At 34.3% G+C, this 22,579-nt stretch overlaps 1 protein-coding gene across 14 annotated transcripts in view; it reads left to right on the top strand.

Moving 5' to 3' along the window:
• LOC309666438 (uncharacterized protein) overlaps positions 1 to 22,579 on the top strand; it is a 312,121-nt gene that overhangs the window by 67,129 nt on the left and 222,413 nt on the right. Inside the window, exon 1 of one of the 14 annotated variants that reach the window (XM_082473900.1) lies at positions 2,454 to 10,210. The exons of the other annotated variants lie outside the window; for them this stretch is intronic. The gene's annotated coding sequence lies outside the window, so the exon portion shown is untranslated. Of the gene's footprint in view, positions 1 to 2,453; positions 10,211 to 22,579 lie in introns of those variants that run through there. 14 annotated transcript variants of the gene reach the window in all.

Genomic DNA, 22,579 nt, shown 5'->3' with positions numbered 1-22,579 from the left:
TGATCCTAGTGATGATGTTGAGATAAATGAAATGTCTGTTTTCAGTGACTAAATATGACTTATAGGAAATTTTTGGATAGAACTGTCCCCGTTGATTTCAGTGAATGTTTTTTACAGTAAGTAAAATAGTTTTAATAAGAAGTGTTAAGGGTTCATGTGTGTGTGTGCGTGTGTGCATGCACACTTCTTTTTTTGATACTTGTGTATTTAGCAATGATAAATGAAGAAATCTATATTTTGAGGTATACGTTTTTACATAATCTATTATTAATATATGTGGCAGGAACAGAGATCATGTTCAGTCTTTGACTTTCTTTTGAAAAGAAAGGAAATTCTAAGAAAAAAGAAGGTGAAGCATAAAAAGCTATTATCTCTGCACATTCTTATAATATTTTTGAGACAAAAAAATACTGAGGAGACAACACATACACAAAGAAAACTCTGAAAAATTACCAAGAGGAATTGAAAATGAGAGATTGCTATCTCCCTAGAGAATTTAAGTTCACTTTCTTCATGATGGAGAATTCCTCCCCTCAAAAAAGAATGAATAAATAAAATGAAATGATATGTTTAATTAAAATATTGAGAACACTAAGTAAATTAGTATTCCTATGGATAATCATGATGTTAGGAGAGGCATGAAATATGGAAGGAAAAGATTCAAAATCTATTGAGGTTCCTTTCTAAGCCTGAAATAAGATATAACAGGTATACCCTAAGGAAAAGTAGTAACATTGTCACGGTGCAAATAAACCATATGTTTACAAACATATTTTAAGTAGGAGGGAACATCTTGAGAGCAGTGCAGTCTAACCAAGGCCCAAGTTTTTCTAAGTCTTGATTCTTTACGAGCATTCAGGGAAGATACTTAGAAATGCTTAGAACAATGTTATGGAACAGACTGACTATATATTATTTATTCTTTCCTCAATTTTATATTTGAAATCTTTCAAAAATGGAGAAAAAAGGAAAGGCTAGTACACTAAAAACCTGTATCCCTTCCCATCTAGGTTTAAGAAGTATTAACATTTTTCTACATTTACTTTTCATCTCTCTGACATTCTCTCTGTAAATATGTAGAGAACCATTTTAAAAATAATTTGCAGACATTATGAAACTTTCACTCTAAATGCTTCGGCATGCATTTACTACAAATATTATATTCTCTGACACAGTTGGAACACTCTCTCCTCATCTGTATCTATATAAGTAAAAAATAGTGGTAAAGTGACAGTAATTTAACAATATTATCTAATAGTCAATCAATTTTCAAATTTCTCAAATAACCCCCCAATGACTTTTATTGTCGTCATCCCCAACAAGGATTCACATTGCATTTGGTTGCTACAAATTTCAAATCTAAGAGCATTCCCATGTTTTAACAATTTTTTGAATAACATTGATGTTTTTGAAGAGTGTGGTTCAGTTTTCTTATAACAAATGTTGACTGTATCTTCTTGTTTCTTCATTTTTCTCATTGAACTTGTTCTGTTATCCCCTGTATTTCCTGTCAACTGGAAGTTGAGTCTACAGGCTTGATTAGATTCAGATTATACCTTGGGCAAGAACAATTTACAAATGATGTTGCATCATATCTGCAGGCCCAGTAAGAACTCCTTCATGCTGACCTCTGTTTCCTATAACATAACCCAGTTAGGCTTTACACAGTTCCTTGCTTCTTGCCACTACCAGAGGGCCCAATTTGATGTGCCCCAGATCTAGAAATTCTCAAGTGGGAGGAATGTGAAAATTTGTGAGCAAGAGGGCATATTTTGATAAACTGAAGTACTACTCAGTAAATATCCATTCATCTCTCTCTCTCTCTCTCTCCCTCCCTCCCTCCCCCTCCCTCTTCCCCTCCCCCTCCCCCTCTCTCTCTCCTTCTTTTGCCTTGGGGCAGAGTGTACCTCCCTTGCCCTGTTACTTTGGGGCTAGCCCCATGATTTGCTGTGGTCAATAGAATGTGAGTCGATATGAAAGCAGAAGCTTTAAATGTACTTAGTTGTTTTGTCTATCATGATCTGTTGATTCACCATGAGAATATGCCTTGGATAGGTTCTAGGTAAAGGAGAATGAGGCATCCATAGAGCAGAACTAAACTCAATCCACAGACAGGGTATAAACAACTTAAAAAAGAACAGCCACAGCCAATGCTGCAGTAAAAAATAATAACAATATTCTCATTTCAGTTGCTAAATTTTGCATTCTTTTCTTATGCAGTATTGTTGTGATAATAGCTGACTGATGCGTAGGTTAGAGTATATGCATAAGTAATCCTGCTACATATTGCCAAATTTCCATCCCGATAAGAAAATACCACTTTTACTACCAAAAGCAATGTAAAAGAGTTAGTGTTTTCACCCAGACTTGTCAACAGAATGTATCATCAAACTTTGAATATTACTCAAGCTGATGAAAAATGCTATGTAATGTGCATTTTTAAAAAATTTTATTTATTTATTTATTTATGGCTGTGTTGGGTCTTTGTTTCTGTGTGAGGGCTTTCTCTAGTTGTGGCAAGCGGGGGCCACTCTTCATCGCGGTGTGCGGGCCTCTCACTATCGTGGCCTCTCTTGTTGTGAAGCACAGGCTCCAGACGTGCAGGCTCAGTAATTGTGGCTCACAGGCCCAGTTGCTCTGCGGCATGTGGGATCTTCCCAGACCAGGGCTCGAACCCGTGTCCCCTTCATTGGCAGGCAGATTCTCAACCACTGCGCCACCAGGGAAGCCCGTGCATTTTTTATTGTAGTAAAAGCGAGCATATTTGATGTGTTTAAGGACATTTCACATACACCCTTCTTCTGAGACTATTCATATCCTTATTTTTAACAAGTTGGTGTTTTTTACTTCTTGATTTTCAATATTTGTTTACATTTAAGGATGTTAATGCTTTGTCTGCTATGTAAGTTGCAAGTATTTTTTCAGTTTGATTTCCTATATGGTATATTTTGTCAAGAAATATTGTATGTAGTTTGAAAAATTATATTTCTGAGTTAGCTAGAAAGACCTTACTCCCATGTTTTAAAGAAATTTAGTCATATGCACTTCTGGTTCTTGTATGGTTAACTTGTAACACAATGCATGTGTGCATGCACACACACACACTTAACAATCACAATGAATGAGAAAATAAGCCTCTACGAACAAGAGTAAGTAGACCTAACAAAGAATTAAATTAGTCCTAAAATATATCAGATACCAGAATATTCAGATGAAAAATACAAAACCAGTATTTTAATTATGTCTAAGTAAACAGAAGAGACATATTAGATGAACAAGGCATGACAGGCAAGTCAGTATTTTAAAAGATTCAAACAGTACTTAAAGCAAGATCAAATGTTTGACATTAAAATTTCAGTGAGTGGATAAAACATCAGTATAAACCCAGCTGGAAAAGAATGATTGCTGTGGCTAGTAGATCTGAAGAAATTACTTAAAGTGAATCACAGAGGAACGTGAGACTGAAAATGTGGCAGAATGTCTAAGAGTCTAAAGAGCATGAAGTAAAGCATCTAATAATTGAGCAAATAAAAGTTGAAAAAAAAGAAAGAAAAATGAGGATTAAAATGAAGGAAGCTCAAGAATAGTATGGTTCAGAATATTCTAAAATTTATAAAAACATGAATTCTCAGGTTTAGAATAAAACAAATCTGAAAAAGGATCATATGAAGTTACACATACCTAGATACTTCACAGTGAAACTTTAGATCACCAAAAACAAAAAGAAGGTCAAAGTGCCTAGGGAGAAATCTAGATTTACTATGGAGGACTGATAATTATAGACAGACAGCAGATTTTTCAATGGAAGCAAATGAAGCTGCAAAGAAATGGAATGTTTTCTACACAGTGTATTGACAGAATAAGTGTGAAATAATATTCTAAAATACTGTATACAACACAACTTATAGTTTTACATTTAAAGCCTTACTAATTAAAATTCCAAAATAAAAGTACTTTGAGAAGAAGAAAAAAAATTTCAAAAAGAAATGTGAAGTAAAATATGACAAGATAAGGAAAAAGAAAATGGTGGATAAACCCAAAAAGTGACTATATAAAATAACAATGATAATATCTAATTGAAATATAAGGAAAAATAATATATAGGTGAACACATTTCAAAAACTGGGTATCATTCAAATCAGTATTTCTGAAAAAAAGTAAGTGGATTAGAAACATAAAGTTAGAAATGATAATATCAACAAGACACAAATACATGGAAGAACATTTTTAGAGTGTAGCTTAATTACCTAAGCTTCAAAGATTAAAATGGCCTTATAGAATTACTAAAACTGACTGTAAATAATATAAAAATATGAACATTCATTTATTTATTATTAATAATTATGTTATATATGTTCCTTAGTTTACAATGCATTTTTAAATTTTTAAAGTACAGGTATTGTATAAAAGATGTGTGAGAAAATAAAAGTGTGTATCTACATATGCCTATACATGTGTACATGCATTTAGTTTTGGAATTTTTACTTTGCATGTTATGAAAAACGTTTTACTTTATTGTATGAAGTTTAAACACTTTACTTAGACAACCCACTTTCTGCTTTCTATGCATTTACCCAGCTATAGCTTAAATTCGTTTTTGAGATATAGAAAAACATTAAAACTGTGAGGAGAGACATGCCTAGAATGTGAACAGCTCTGATATTTTGTTGCTAGTTCATATTTGGAAATTCTTCAGCAATGTTCAAATAATATTCATTACTGTAGACTCTCAAAATAGAATTTTGCTAATTAACATATTTCTTTTACATATCCAAGTATTAAAACTTTTAAGAGCAAAGTGAGTAGTATAAAAAAGCCAAACTTCTCATTGTCTGCATTTCTCCATAGAATTTAGATTTTCGAAAGAATATTTACAATTACACATATCAACTTCTTTTAGAAGAGTGAATAAAAACCCATATTTAAAGAAAAAGTACTAATAAAGTTAGAAATGGCTAACACCACCTTAGCCCTAATATGTTCCAAATATTTTGAAGATTCTTACATATATTAATTGATTTAATCCTTAAAATACTATTATTTCTGCTCGCAAGTAAGAAAAGGATATCTTAGTGAATTAAAATAATGAGGAACACGTAGAATGTGGTAGTGTTAGAAGTGAAGCAGGTGATTTAACAACATAGCCTGTGCTTCTTATACCATTACACAAAGGAGAGTCAAAAATTACACATTTCCCTACCCTGAAACTGGGCAGAGGAGAAAAATGATGGAGAAAATGAGTGGGACCAAGAGAAGGTGTATTTGAATATAGTACAACTTGACCTGTTTTTAAAATTTAGTGACACAGTTCAGGCCCTTGCAGTAGAACAGAATCATAGAACAATGCAACGAAGATGTCCTTAAGTCTGAAGAACCAAAAATGAAAGTGTTGTGCTTAGAAGGAGGAGAGCTAATGAGGAAAGGAGGATGGAGATACAGGCGCGTGATTCTGAGGAAAAAGAGCAGCTGACGTAAGCCATATTTGAATACACCTTGTTACCTTATAGTAAGTTTGAGTGAGTGGGATTGATAGAGAAGATACAGAGCTTACGTGAGTGGCAGCAATGCAAAATTAACAAGAAACCAATAACAGTGTAAGGTATGCAAACTAATATATTGATGGAGAACAGAGAGATAAGTTAGACATTAGTTGGTATAAACATATGTTGGAGTGCTTGGAGCCACTGGATTCATTATAATTGCACACTTTTCAGAGCTCAGGAGACCAAAGCAGGTAAGAAACAGGAGCAAGTAGATTAACCAAGGGTCTAAGGATTGGAAAGACGGATGCAGAAAAGAGAAGATACAAGGCTTTAATCATTTAAAAGTCCATCCTCAAAGAGATCTAAGTAATAAACTGTGTAGGGCCAGAAATTGTAAAATCGTTTTCCTCTGATTTACTGCCAGAGAGTATTTGATGATGGAACAGCTTCAAATTATCACACATCTGCACATGACATTATTTTATGTGAATTATGGAAAACGTCTGGTGATTAAAAGCCCAACCAAAACAATGAACCTAAGGAGTAAATATACAATTGGACCATTTTCACGCAGTTTGGAAAATGCGAATTGTATCTGTGTATTGTTTTTACCCTGGCCAATAAATATATTTAAGAGTTTTAGAATTTAGCATGGTTGAAGAAAAAGTGTAGTTGTGGTCTAAATGGAACATGGACCAGAGTGGACCAGACACTTTGACGCATGGAGACTTAGCTGGCAGCATCAGTCTGCCTCATCTACTCAAGTTCCTTCTGCTTATCCTGCAGCACGGATAACAGAGGCTCATGTGTTATGTTGGAAGGGATTGGACTTGTTATAAGGCTGCTTAGAAAGTTATTTTTATTTTGGAGTAAAGACATCTTTGTTTTTGCTGTCTCAGCTTTGTGTGAGACATGATTTGCCTTCTGTAGTGTCAAAGGCAATCATGTGGTCTTTAAAAATCTCCCAGTATTCTTTTCACAAATTCTATCTTAATTATGCACACACCCAATTTTCTATCAGCTTTGTTGGAGTTAGAATATAGGTAATTGGTATTGGAAGGCATAAAAGAGAATACACTTAAAAGAGGAAAACCTTTTGGCCTAGTTAGAATAGAGGTGATGTTTCTGATCATCCAGGCCAGGCTGGGTAGAGAAGCATGTGAATCTTGGAAAAAGCTGATGGAGGAAGAAATTGGAGGTGGTGTCAAGAAAAATAAAGCCACAATGAATGGGAAGGAATCATGTTATCATCTCAGAGAAGTAGAAAATTTTAAATGCACGGGATTTTGACTGAAGTTAAGTTTTCTGTATGAGACCATGGCATCAGAGTATATTCCAGTAGAAATGCCCTTAACTTCTAATCCCTTAAGAATGTTTTAGAAAATTGTCTCTAAACAAATGACCATCTAAACTTTTATTAACACATCAATGGATGGGAACAACTGATAGGAAAGATTATCTCACAGGTATTTAATCCTAATTTTAAGGACCTAGTTCCTTCTTATATTAAGCGATATTTCTTTTCCTATAACTTGCATTCATGGAATCCAATTTTATCTTCTGGGACAACCTAGACAATTTTCTACATTGCTCTTTTCCTCATATTAAAAAGATTTAAGTATTTTTAGGGCTTTTTTTGTTTCCTTCAAGTCTTCTGTTTTCAAGATAAATATTTTCCATTTCATCAGCTAATTTTTAATTGTATCATTTCAAGCAGTCTCACCTATTCTCTTCTAGATCTTTTGTATTTGCCAACAGCTCGTAACAGGTATGGCCTACAAGCCTAAGTGGACTATCTAAAATACAATTCCAAGTCCAAAGGAGAGTGACTATTATTTCTCTTCTTATGTACATTATAATCTTTAAAGTGGTCTAAGCTCTATGTTTATCATTTCCCTAATATTTTGACTCTTCATTTCATATGCAGAGAACTAAATTCCCTACCTTTTGTTTTCCATACATCATGCTGTTAGTCAGGCTTTACCATCTTGCACTTGACATTTACATTCATGTCCCCATTAAATGTCATCTTCTTTCAATCTATATTGGATTTTTATTTTTTACTATCCTTCCCACATTCATGCTATTTAAAAATTAGTTACGTGCACGATCAATGTTAGCCTTGAAAGACTTAGATAAAAATGATTGAAACTATATGACTGCAGGACATGGTAAAGATAAAATCACTAGAATATATATAATGACAAGAGGAAGAGGTAAATGCGGGAAAAGGATTGGGAAGAAAGAAGAATCGTATTGAACTACAACCCTGCTAGCAAACAGGGTGTTCTTCAGATATAATTAACTTTGCGGGGAGGGAGCTAAAACAAAGATATTTGCACCAGCAGGATCCAACATGTTGGCACTTCAACATGGACAGATTTCCAGGAGGGATGGAGAGAGGGAAGGGGGTGGGGGAACTTATATACCATATATTCATTTCATTTAGGCTTACTTCTGGTGGGTGATTTTTCTTTTCCAAGCTAAAGCTTATTCTTTTTCTTATGGAGAAATATTATATATTTTAATCAAGGCAGTGCCTGAACTAAGTGGTGTGATAAAACCCAAAACTGACATTAGATAATATAACAGAAATGAAGTATGAATCAAAAGACCTCCTTTCCTAAATAATTGAATTCCTAACCCATGTCTTTGAATTTCAGATCTTACTCATTCATTTTATAATGGCTTTCTAAATTGGCTTTCTCCAGCTGATATGCCAAAAACACTTGATAGCCCAAATTTTCCCATTATAGAACTACTTTGATAAACTAACTTTGAAGTCAGTTGGATCATTACAGGCAAAAAGAAATGCAATGCTTGCAAATTTAGGTCAATATATAGAGATCTTCTTAAAGACGATTTTGTAGTTGGATGCAGACATTTTCATGTCAAGGTGCTAAGTATTAAGGATACAAATAATTAAAGTTTCAGAGCTTACCCTTAGTGTGTTTGAAATCTCATAAGGTAGAAAATAAATGTAATACTCATTTATTCTTTCATCATTTATTGAACAAATATTGACAAAATAAATTCCATGTGCCAGACACTTCTAGGCATTTGGGATACATTAATTAAAACGTTCTTGCCTTCATGAAGCTTGTATTGGAGCCATCAGAGATAGACAATAAACAGTACAGGAATTAAATAAGTAAATTAAATGATATGCCAAAATGTGATATTGCTATATATAACATAAGAACACGAAAAGGAGTTATTTAGGCTTTAGAGGTGGGGGAAGGATGCTGTTTTATACTGAGTCCTCATTGAGAAGGAAAGATAAGAAAATATTTGAATGAAGTGACGGAGTTAGCCTTGGAAGAAGAGTATTACAAACAGGAGAGCAGAGAAAAAAACCTATAGGGACATGCTTGGTGTGTTTAAGGAATTAGTGCGGGACCACAGTGACTGAGGCAGAGTACCAGTGGGGATAGAGTAGGAGATGAGGAAAGAAAGGGATAGGTTGAGAGATTATAAATGATGTGGTAGGTAGCTTCTAACGTGGCCCCAATGATTCCCCACCTCCTGGTGGTCATAACCTCTGTCATCCTCTACCCTCGAGTGTGGGATGAACCTAGTTAATTGTTTCTAGCCAGTAGAATATGGCAAAAGTGATAGAGTATCACGTCCGTGATTAGGTTACAAAAGATAGTGACTTTCATCTTGCTGGTACTCTCTTTCTTCCTGGAACTCTTTCTTGCTCTCTTCCTTACTCATTCTGATAAAAAGCCAGCTGCTGTGTTGTGAGATGCTCTGGGGAGAGGTCTACATGGTAAGGAATTGAAAGACACCTCTGACCAACAGCTCACAAGAACCTAAGTCTTTAAATTCTACTACCAATCTTGTGAGTGATTTAGAAAACAGTACCTTCCCTGTTGAACCTTGAGGTGGTTGAAGTCTCACAGAGTTGCCACATAAATGTATGCTCAGTTAAATCTGAAGTTCAGATAAACAGTAAAATTTGTTGTGTGTGTAAGTATACAATATTTTGGACAGGTGCTAAGATTGTTTGTTGTTTATCTGAAATAAAAATTTAATTGGTCTTCCTATATATTATCTGCTAAAACCAGCAACCCTACTTGTGAATGACCCAGAACCAGAGGAATGATCTAATCTTCTCCCTGATTCCTGACCAGAATAATAAATAAGAATAATAAATGTGTGTTTATTGCTGTTAGGTTTCAGGGCCATTTGTTATGCAGCAACAGCTAGCTAAAATAAGGTAGTTTTGATAAAAGTCAAAGGAGAAAAGTGCTAATCCAGGTTTGAATGAAGACCTGGGAGGTATTGAGGAAGAAAGTAGGGTTTGTACTATGATTTAATTAATTGGTAAGAATGCTAAGGTGGATTAGAATATACATAGAAGTTTAAGCTTCTCCCTTCTTCTTTTACATTGGCCTAGAGGATATCACAACTCTTCTATTCACTAATTTACACATCCATAATAATCATAAATTGTCTCTTTGAACATATTCCTAAAGTAACTTCATTGTATTAACTTTGCAAAAAATTAAAATATTTTATGATATGTTCTTGCTGTATCTCCATGCTATAACAATAGCAAATATATATGTATATAGCACTACCTATGTGCCAGTTACTGTTCTAAATGCTTTCTGTATATTAATTTAACTGCCATAATAACTAAATAAATAATGTTATTATTTATATAGATGATGAAGTTGAGACGCAGATGGTAAGGTAATTTGCCTAGGATCATAGAGATGGTAAGAGACAGACCAATACACACTCAGTGGACACCATACTTTCTGATTTTAATAAACATAAACTACTTTTTTTCTGTTGTCATCTGGCACAAACTCTAGATTCATCTTTAACTATTTAGATGACTAATATTTTATCATAAGAATATACATTTAATCTCTTAGAAGCTTCATTATTATCTTTTCCATGAAATCCATCCCTTGCAAATCCAAATTGTCACAGTCAGCTCGATGTTACACATGAGGCTTACTTTCATGTGATCTGTTTATCCCCTCTGACAGGTACTCAATCAACCTGGGTATAAATCCTGGTTCTGTTCCAAGTGAACTTCAAAACCTTTAGCAATTAAAAAAAATTTCTCTTAGTCTCAGTTTTTCTCAACTATGAAATGGGAATAATAATAACTATTATAATAAGACATGGAGAAGATTTTAAAATATATTTTACATAAAGTGCCTATATGGCACCTGAGTTAAGAAATGCATACCAAACGCTAATTCCATGTCACCTCCCATTTTTCATTGTGCCTAACCTCCAATCATTTCCATCTAATCCCCTGAAATCTGGCCAGAATTCACAGCTAACACTGAAATATTCTCTTCGGACACATCAGTGATTCGTTTCTGTCCAAAAGCAGAAGCATTTCCTCCGTCCTAATTGGGCCCCTTGTTGTCTTTAGGGTTTTTGACACATTTACTACCCCTTTGATTTAAAAATTTATTGCTCCCTGACTTGTTGCATCATCTTACTAGAATCTTACCATTTTCTTTGACCCTTTCTTTTTGTGTGATTTTGCTACTAATAAGGAGATGACTCTATCAGTCGCCAAATGTTACTAAGCCTGTCCCATGTGATCTGTAGATTGGGCTTCTCAAGATCTACATCCTTACACATTGACTCAATTTCTTCTAATCGTATTAGTTTATTCCTGAAGTTCTTATGGTTAGTCACCTAATTCTTCCTTATGTCAGGTATTGATTTGTGGCCTCTCAACTCCCAGTCTACCCGTATTTACCTTGCTTTATGACTTATGAATATTTCTTTTTGGTCAGCTGATGTTAAGCTTTGTCAGTAAAGGATGCTGGAGACATACTGTGGAGGAAGGGGATTCTCCTCCTGGTTCTGGTGCACTTTTCTCTCTCTTGCTCTGGCTGCCAGCATTGTACACACCAAGACAGTGTTTGCCTTTCAGCAGGTTTGCTTGCCCATCCTGTCACATGGTGTCCTGCCCACCAGCCTCAGCTCCCAGCAGTCTGGCAGGAAGCTTCCTGCTCATCAGGATTTATCTGCTAGCTGTGGGCCAGCTCTACCAAGGGACAATGTAGGCACCATCTTCACCATTTAGTTGGTTTCTTACTTCTCAGCCTTGCCCCCACAGTGGGACTTAATGTCCCTGCAACTCAGGAACTTTGTCAAGCATCAGTGGGTTATGGCCACACCCTCTCCAAGAAGGCTTGAATCTCAGCCTTGGGGAGGAAGCCTCTTCTCTAGTTGGTTTCTTCCTTGCCTAGTTCTCTCAGCCCCCTAGGCTATTCTATAAAATTCTATTTTATTTTCCCTTAGTAGGTTTTCCCCTGTTTGTAATTAATACTTTTTAAAAAGTCTTTATTGAATTTGTTACAATATTGCTTCTGTTTTATGTTTTGGTTTTTTGGCCGCAAGGCATGTGGGATCTTAGCTCCCCGACCAGGGATCGAACCTGCACGCCCTGAATTGGAAGGTGAAGTCTTAACCACCGGACCACCAGGAAAGTCCCTATTAATACGTTTTTAATATTACTTTTTAAGTATTCAAACTACTGGTATGGTTTATGTGTCCTAACTGAATTCTAACTGTTACAGGATAGGTATGTGAAAGGTCCTAGGAGGTAAATCCTAAAAGATGGTATTGTGGAATTAGTTTAATCATGTTTGTGGTCCTAGCATAGTGCTGGTCTCCTTGCCAATGGGAAGTGAGATGCTAATAAACCATATGAATGCATCTGACTTAGTATGTTAGGCCAAGTAATTCTCCAAAATGGCTGTACACATTTACACTTTGACCAACAGTGTATTTGAGCTCCCGTTACTTTATATCCCTGTGAATACTTGCCATGTGTATCTTCTTGGCTTTAGCCATATTGGCAAATGTATAGTGCTATCCATTTATGGTTTTAATTAATTTTTATTTATATTAAGATTAATGAGGTTGAGTACCTTTTCATATACTTACTGTCCATGTGAATATCCTTTTAACCATTTCCTGTTTGGATATCTTGCCCATTTTTTCCATTGGCTCAGCTACTTTTTACTTATTGATTTATAGGAGTTCTTGATATATTCCATAAAACATAACTTTTATTAGTTGCATGTATTGCAAATACTTTTTTTCAGTCTATGGAGATACCGTTTAGAATAATAAGAACATGTAAATGCTAAAGAATAAATCTTAAAATAAATTTACAAGACACCACTGTAAAACTGTAAGTTGAAGAAATAATATGATCTACACAAGATGTGCTATGTTTATGGATAGTAAACCTATAAAATGTAGAGATACCGATTCTACCAATCCTATCTATAAAATCAAAAAATCCTCAATCAAAATCTAAGCTAGTCTGATTGGAAATTGAAAAAACTGATTGCAAAATTCATATGGAAACATGACAAGCTTGAAGATTTACTCTACCAGATATCAAGACCTGCTCTAAAGCATCACTAATTTATAGTGTGAATATGGCACAAATATACATATATTTGTATTTATATATATATAAAGCAATGAAAAACAACAGTTTAGTAACAGAACCAGCACTCTTTTCCTCAGAGTTGTGTGCATGGTGCCTAGAGATGATTGATTTGCAAGTCTTTGGCCTCTATTTATATAAAAATATTTGCTCTCCAGGTTTCTTCCAAATCCTATACTGTATTGGCATCTTATATTACTTCCTCTTCAATTTTCCCTAAATAGGATTCATGAGGAAAGTTTTGAATATTTCTTTGCATATATCTCTGACACACAGCAAGGGATTTCCCTTTGAAATCTACCGTATAATGTTTATTTCCACAGAAATTTTCGTATGTTTTATTTCTTAAATTATTTCAAGATAGTATTTAGCATGTCAGTTTCCAAATTACATTATATTTCCTCTACTCTCCTGTGAGTAAATTAATTCCTTTTTTGAAGTTACTGTGATACTTTATCAGAGATTAAATTTAGCATCTCTCTTTAAATTTAGAGACGTAATTGTGGTGGTTGGGTGGGAGGGGAAGGCCGTTTCATCTGATCAGCATTGTTCCCAATGAAAAACATCGTGTGGTGACAGACTTGTGTGTTTTCAGTGAAGGACATTTCATTTCCAAGGGCTAGTTTTATAGAGAATATTATTGCCCATTCATGAAAACAGCAAGAGCCAGTGATAACAACATGCTTACCTTTGAAGATATTGTTCTGCTTTTGAGCTTCCTTGAAAAGATCATGCCAGTTTGGGATGGCATTCCCAATAGGAAAAATTGAAAACTCTATTACAACCATCACTAACATACATGTCAAGTTTGATCTCGCTTTCTTCCCTGCTGATTCAGGTAATTACTCTTAAAAATAGTTTCACATTTTTTTTTCCTGCCATTAAAGGCAAGGTACTGCTCAAGCGATCAGTACAGTACAAATGATAAGTTATTTTTTCCTCAGTCTTTCACCTCTTCCTTGTTGATATTAATTTAAAATCGTTGCATTTTGAAAAAAATAATAGAAAATTTATCTTTCAAAGGATGAGTAGAGGAGAGTATAGACATCTAAAGGAAAGATGAACTATTTTGAACTACTTCATAAAAGAAAATTTTATGAATGTTATTGAAAAATGTACTTAATAGATTTTTTGTTTACAAATAAAAGATTAAAATTTATGGAAATATTTTATATTTATATTAAGACAGCTGTGAGAAGGGAGAGGGTAGGTGACATCCTCCAGCTGTTAACTTAGGTTTTGCCTCAGCTGTACAAACAGAGATCTCGTTTTGCTTAGGACACTCCCAGTAGCTGAGCAAGGCAGGGGTCGTTGAGGATGTGCTTTTCCAGGGTGGATGGTGGCCAGTGTCTGAGCAAAGCCACTGTGAAAGGTCCTAGACGTTTGCACCCACTGTGGGACTCCCTTATTGGGCAGGATTTACTCTGAAGCTCACCTTTGGGTTGAGAGACTCTGATGACAGGTCTTTATCATGGTCTGATCAGTCCCCTGCCCAATCCTGCTTCTCCCCCTGATCGTTCACAAGTGTTCCTCCCTGATAAACCTTTTCCACACCTATCTCCATGTCGGCATCTACTTCCCAGAGAACTGGACTTATGCCAGGGAAGTTTTTAAATATAATATAGAGTCTTGTTAGCAATCAGAGACAAAAGGAGACAGAGACAAAGCAGAGACATAAAGTTAAACCAAATAGTGCCGGACTTTTTATCTATTGAAATAAATTGGCTTAAAGCTTCATAGTTAAAGCTATTTACTGTGGATTCTTTTAAGCATCTTTGAAATGCTTTCTGTAAGAGTAGTAGAAAAGAGAAGAAAATTCTTCAAAGCAAAAACATGTACATGCTGACTGAACAATTTGATATCAACCAATGACTGCTATGATGGTGAGACCATTGTTAAAAATTACTTTCATGTTGTTAATTGCTTTTTTCTTTCTAAGTAAATGCTCTTTTGGAGAAAAGTAAGTTGATATCTTAATATCAGTGGAAAAGTAGACAATTTCATTAGTATGTTTCAGGAATGATGACTATTATTAGCAGGGAAGAATATTTGTCAAATACTCTGATTTTTAAAATTAAAAAAAGAGACCTAAAAAATTTTTACTTACAGTTTTGCTCTACTTTTGCTCAGTGACAACTATTACTTTGGAACTACATTTTAACTACACAAGCATATTTGAATTTAATGATCTTTATTTTAATCAAAAGAAACCAAATTTAGAAGTTAAATTGATATCTACCTCTACAGTATTATAATTGAACTATATACATGATGTTAGTTAATGCAATTGTGGATTGCCCTGTTTAATATGGACCAGAATTTGGCCTTTAGATATAGCATTTTCAGAGATGTTCAAATACATGTAATAATATTTGAGATGCACATATATCCTTATGAAAACATTGCTAACATAAAGCTCTTCCTTTCTTTTGTTTTGAGGGAGTTGAAGAGAGTCCCTGTTTAGATGCTGGGGTTATGCCCTACAAACACTACCACTGTTCTGCTTTCCTGTATTCTGAATTCCATAATATCAGTACAGAGGAGTCATACCAGGAAGGGATAGAAACTTGATGCTTTTAATAAGGTTTCAAAAAGTTTGGGCTGTTGGAGAGATTGTTTCTCACAGATAGCCATACTTAACCATAGTTTCCTGTTTCAAGAGGCTTCCTGCTAGGACACTGGGTAACATTTATTTACCTCTCTCCTAGCTATTCTTAGGTGTTATTATTTATATGACTTATTTTAGCATTTGATTATATTCAACTTAGCACTTTCTTGTTATATTTTTGGATTATCCCCTACTTTTGAAAGTACCTAATATGTCACTTTTTCCCCAAATACTGTCACTTTCATGGATGAACTATGTCAAGTATTTGTTTGGTATCCATTTTTTTCCTACAATATTCCAACTTCTATTAGGGATGAACATGTCATCTACTTAAACATCCATGAGAATATTTAAAGTTTAATAAATCTTTTATTGAATGGAACTGACAGTAAGTCTCCTGTGGATAATACTGTGCTTAGTGTTATCTTCAGTTAATATGGCTCAATGAATGGAGTGAGCCGTTCATGGATAGTGAATTTCAGATGTACATGTTTTCCACGAATAAAATTCAGTATCTATGAGAATCACTTGTTGAGGGAGCTGAAGACTAAATAATCAAGGAAAACATATTTATTTTCTCTTATAGTATTTTCTCTTATAGTATGGGATTTAGTTGTAGCTACATGTGAGAAAATATTACAATGTGTAGTTTTCTTTAACTCAAATATGATTCGCTTCTTTGTCCTTGGTCTCTCTTCCTTTACCTCTCTAAATTCCATTGGTGATGTAAACAGAATGTCCCGCACTGCCACCTTGGTTTCTTTTCTGTCAGACTCAAGAAGCAAGGCTTATTTGTGTGGCCTTAAGTGAAATAAAGATGGGCCTAATTTGTATGGTTGCATCCTACCTTTGCAGAATCTACTTAATGGGTCTTAAAAACTTTTGAGATTGTTTCAAGAGTTAATAGACACAGGGGAATTTAAGCCTAGAAGTATTTTCCCAAAGTCACTCAATGATATATTTATAATATATGATTCAAATTAAAAATATATAATTATATACATACTTATATATAATTAAGAGTCAGTGTTTAGCATTCTCTTCAACATTATGTTTTGTATATTTATTTTTATTTGTGTGTAGGAGATGTATAATATAGATATAACTTAATAAAAAAAATTTTCATTCCATACGTGCTTTTACTCTGTATATATTCATTTATTCATTAAACAAATATTAAGTTCTTCATATATTTCAGTTATTGTTCCAAACTCTTGGACAAGGTGGTAAAGAAGAAGGTAAATCTCTGTTTCCAGGGACTTCAATTGCTGAGTTCTTGAGAATCTAAATTGTTTCAGACTCTTGCATATATGATAAGCAGTTTTTATGTTATAATTCCAGGTGAAATTGACCTGTCTGAGCAAACTTGTTAGACTGCTAAAACCTTGTCAGTCTTACGTGTGAATTATTTATCATCATGTAGACATGTTTAATAGTTTAAAATCCACCTACTAATAATTGCTGTCTTTACCTCATGCCTAGTATTTGTGGGTAACACAGGTAAGAACTTTTGTACATAGTCAAGTATACTGTAGCATTCCACAAGAGTATCTACACCATATAAAAATCCCAAGATGTTCAAGGAAACAGATAATAGATTCCATAGTCACAGACACATAGACACAAGTGCGTACGTACACCTGTGTGTGTATGTGCTGTATGTGTCCCACAAGCTGATTGTATAGGTGCAGAAATTAGAGAGTAAGTAACTATCACTGTTTTTGGGGACCACTCATCTCCACGCAACAATGCTGGCCTAAAGCAGAGCATATCAAGAGAGCTGTAATTCCATTCCTTCAGGGCAGATATATGACAGATGCAATGGAAAAAAATGGATTCAATACAAATATTTCCAGAAGGTTGTCAGCTTTTTTTACTTTTTGCTGAGCCGCCTCGGGGGAAAAGGAGACATTACCAATTAAGATAGGGTTGTGGGAATCAACACAAAGGAAACAGAGAGGACCCTGCTAATACAATATCACTCTCATCCAAACAACTGCACTAGCGAGAAAATAGAGTGCTCAATTGATAGAGTGGCAGTGCATTTTTCGGGAGATAATTTTTGCATTTAGATTTTTAAGTAGCTAAAGTGTTCAGTTCCATTCCCTGAAAAGACAACAAAAATCATAGACTAATTGAACTATCAAAAAGAAATGTTTAAGGAATTTGAGGCCAGATGATAATCCATTCTGGAAAGAAATTTAACGTTCTCTAGCTCTGTTGAGACAGTTGATAAAAGATCAACTAGCCATGAAATATACCAGTCAACTAGCGATGAAATATACCAGTCAATATTCTAGTTTATTTTAAATTGTCTTAGGATCAATTGATATTCTGCTGCTTTTTAACATCCATAGTATTTGGTGTCCACCTATATTTAGATGTGTCTCTATTAATTCAATATTTTTCATGAGCAAACCTTGTTAGTAATTTGAAAACTGCAAACTAGTTTAGGTTTTGAATGCCAGCCTGAGAAGAATGGTCAGTATAAAATTTCTAGATGATGACAAAGCCACAGGAATGTGTTTTGAGCTCTCGAGTATGATGCAATGGAAAGAGTTTAGGAATTATATCAGAATTTCAGAGCTCAAAGATACCTGTGCTACATTTACTGGTCATGCGATGCTGTACAATGCTATTTCAATATTTTAAAAAATGGAAATAGTCATACCTACTTTGGAATATTTTCTTTTTAAGGACTTCTAATTAAAGTATAACATTTATACAAAAGTGTACCTATCATTAGTATACAGCTGGAAGCAGTTCACAAATTGACTCTTAAAACCGGTACCCAATTCAAAAAACAGAGGATTCACACCTGAGAATCCCTTCTTATGCTCCCCTCCAGTCTCTACTGCCTCCCAAGTTTAGCTACTATTAATTTTTTCCACTTTAAAAAATTGAGGTAAAATTTGTATTACATAAAATTAACCATTGCAAAATACATCATTCAGTGGCAATTAGTACATTCACAGTATTGTGCAACCATCACTTTTATCAAATGCCAAGACATTATCATCTCCCCGATGATAATGTGTATGGGAAACCCCATACACATTGAGTAATCACTTCTCATTCTCCCTTCCCTTGAGCTCCTGGTAACCACCAAACGCCTTTCTGTCCCTCTGGATTTACCTCTTCTGGATGTTCCGTATAAATGTCATTATACACTACATGGCCTTTTGTGTATGTCTTCTCTCACTTAGCATGAAGTTTTTGAGGTCCAACCATGTTGGAGTATGTGTCAGTACTTCGTTCCTTTTTACAGCTAAATAATATTCCATTGTATGTATATGAGTGTGTGTGTATCTTACAACTCAACACAAACAACTCAATTAAAAAATAGACAAAGAACTTGAATAGACATTTCTCCAAAGAAGATATACAAAGGACAAACAAGAATATTAGGTCATATTAGTCATTAGGGAAATGGAAATCAAAACAACAAGGTAGTATTTTATACCCACTAGGATGGTTATAATTAAACATATGGAAAATAACAAGTATTGGTGAGGAAGTGGGGAAATTCAAACCCTCATACGTTGTTTGTGAGAACCACAAACATGGAAAAACATTTTGGTGGTTCTTCAAAAACTTAAACAGAGAATTGCCATACGACCCAGCAATTCCACTTCTGGGTATAAACCCCAAAGAACTGATAACATGTATTCAAACAAATACTTGTTCAGTAATGTTCATTGCTGATATGAATAAGCATCTTGACACAGGGAGATTAGACTGGGCCCTAAATGTAATCACAAGTGTCCTTATAAGAGTTAGGCAGAGGGAGATTTGATGAAAGTAGTTGTGACCACAGACACAGGCAGTTGGAGTAATGTGGGGAAAGGGTCATGAACCAAGGAATTCAGGTGGCCTCCAGGAGTTAAAAAAAAAGGCAAGTAAACAGAGTGTCCCCTAGAATCTCCAGAAGGAAGTAGCTCTGTTAACACTTTGACTTCAGCTTAGTTAAACTAATTTTAGACTTCTGGCCTCCAGAATTGTAAGAGAATAAATTTGCATTGTCTGTAGCCACCGAGTACATAGGAATTCATTACAGCAGTCATAGGAAACTGGTACAGGGTCAATTATTATTATTTTTATTCCACATGGCTAGCCAAATGATCTGGATTATTTATTACTAATCCATATTTTATCCCCTGTACTACAGTATCATCTTGTCATAAATCAGGTGGCCATATATTTATAGATCCATTTCGAGATTCTCTTCAATTCCCTGGTAGATTTGTTTGTCTCTGCATCAATACCACACCATTTGAGTTTCTATAGATAAATAATAAATCATGATTTATGGTAGAATAAATCCACCAGCTTTATTTTTCTATTTAGGTTTGTCTTGGTTATTTTTCATATTTTACATTTCCATAAAAACCTTTAAAATTAGGTTTGCATTTTAGATAAAGTATTTACTAGATTTTGGGGGGAATTGCTTTACATCTATAGATCAATTGGGGAAGAACTAACACAACACTGAGCCTTTCAATCTATGAAGATTTTATATCTCTCAATGTATTTAAGATTTATTTAATTTTTCCTTCTAATTTTTTTCTGTATTGAGGTTGGGCACATCTTTCTTTTTTAAAAAATATATTTCTATATATTTGATGCTTTTAAAGCTACTTGGAATCTGTTTTTAACATTTTAATTTACTGTTTGTTGCTAGCATACAGTCTAATTTTGTGTGTTATGTGTATGATGATTTGTATCCAGTGGCCTTGATAAATTTTCTTATTAACTGTAATAGTTTGTAGAGTCTTTGTTTTGTCTATGTACATTATGTTTTTATTTGGAAATAAGAATGCTTTTATTTCTTTCCAATATTTTTGGTTTTTCTTCAATTATTGTACTTTCTAAGATGTCCGGTTCAATGCTGAATAGAAATGGTGGTAGGAATCTTTGTGTCATTTTTAGTCACCAGGGACAAAGATTTTAATATTTCATTATTAATTATAGTGTTTTATGTATTCAGTTCTATGGATAGTATTTTTAAGATGAAAGGACTTTCCTTCTATTTCTACTTGGCTGAGAGTTATTTATCAGGAATGATATTGAATATTTTCCATATTTTCTGCATAATTTATTGCTGAGGTGTTTTTTGTAAACCTCTTATAAGAATAGGAATTTTCCTTCTATTTCTAATTTCCAGAAATTATTTAACAAGAATGGATGAAATATTTTTAAATCCTTTTTTTAAAACCTATTATCATGATACTATGGTTTTTAATTCCTGTTTTTAAATTTTTCCTATTCCATCTTTTCTTTATCCTTTGCTTCTTTTTTCGTGACTTTCAGTGGATAATGTATTTTTGTTTTACCAATTTTTACTATAACACTTAGTATTCTCTTCAGTGTTTACAATTTGCATTCTTAACATTACAATCCATCTTGAGTTACTGTTCTATGACATCAAACAAGCTATAAAACATCACATTATAATTCTATTTAACACCATCTGCATGTAGTCATTATATATTTTATCTTTACATGTAAGACCTATAATACATTATTATTGTTGTTTCAAAAACATCAGTAGTCTTTACATATAAAAATAATTTTCAACATGTGTCTTAGGGATGGGAGATGGGGGTTGGGGATGAAGTTTTAGACGTTTCCCCTTGGCTTTTCCCAACAGAGAAATTTGAGGAAATAATAAAAATCTCATTAAAATAGAACCAGACTGGGCAGGGTAAAAATTGATGCTAGAACGTAGTTAAATACTGAGAGTACATGGAAAACTAGGAGATTAAAGGTCAAGTTGGGAGCAAAGAAGGTAGGTAAGGAAGTTCTAATTTCACTGGAAGTGAGGATATTCTCTGATTATTTTACTGATTAGTTCATTTATTTAACATAAGTGATGTGTTACTTAGAGGCATAAAATTGTTAACTATACTAAAAACCAGATATAAATAAGCAAATTCCAAACTAAATAAGTACATAAATAAGAATGTGACAGATGCTATCATTGAATAAGTATAGGGATTCTTCCAGCACATAGCAACAGGACCTATGTTTGTCCAGTAAGGTTTAAGAAAAAATCCCACAGGTTTTACATTTGAGATGCTACTTGAAATATAAATATAATATTGGCTGGAAAAGGGAGAGGAATAAGAAAAAGCACATAAGAGTTAGTATGATCATGGAGGCAAGGCATGCAGACTGGAGCAATTCTGGGCACCCTATGTAACTGATTCTGAAAATTATCCAGGATTTATTTAGTTATAGACACCAGAATTTCTAATTTTCAACATTCAGAATTGGTTTCTTGGAAATATACATTGTAAAAGGTGCCCAAGTTTTCTTATTAGTCTCCCAAGCAGTGCATAGAACCATACTCTGGAAGTTCCATCATACAGAGAGTAACAATTTAGGGTCAGTTTACCAAGCATAAACTGAGTCAAGTTGAGATAAGCAGGAGGAGATATAAAGGCATTCAGTCTAGAACTTTGAGCTGCCAAAGCATAGGAAGGTGAACAGAGCAGAAGTAAGGAAGAAAGGCCTAGAAGAATCTTCAATACTGAGTTTCAGGCTTGGGCAGCTCTGTGTAAAGTGCTAGCTCTCACTGGTTTCAAGTTTATGGCCTGCCTAATAGATTAAATAGATTTTTGGGAAAAGACTTCCAATTTGTGTGTCTTAAGTGAATATATCTAGACATTATTTCAAATAAACAGAGGCATATATGAAGTAAAAATAGAAAAATTCACAATGGGCAAGGATGAAGTTTAGACTTTGAAGTTTTGAGCTGATACGGATAAGATTGGATTTGTTCATGATGAAAACAGTGGAGAGGCAAATGTGACTTACACAGATGAATGAAGTAAAAGTCTGTTTGAAATTAGTAAGAGGGGATGGGGAAATTGAATTGATTAAACTGATACTGCCGCTGGAATGTTGGTGTGAGTGTAGTTTTAACAATCTCACGTGGTGGAATTAACCTGATGTGATTCTGAAGATGGGTTCTGTTGACTCTTGACCCAGGTCCACCTCAACGTGGAGTTTTTTCAATAGTAAATAGCATAGTAC

Source organism: Balaenoptera physalus (genome assembly GCF_965194825.1).
Source record: "Balaenoptera physalus genome assembly, chromosome: 8".
In the NCBI taxonomy this organism is placed as follows: domain Eukaryota; kingdom Metazoa; phylum Chordata; class Mammalia; order Artiodactyla; family Balaenopteridae; genus Balaenoptera; species Balaenoptera physalus.
Note: the sequence above shows the minus strand (reverse complement) of the source record. Positions and strands in the feature narration are given on the sequence as shown.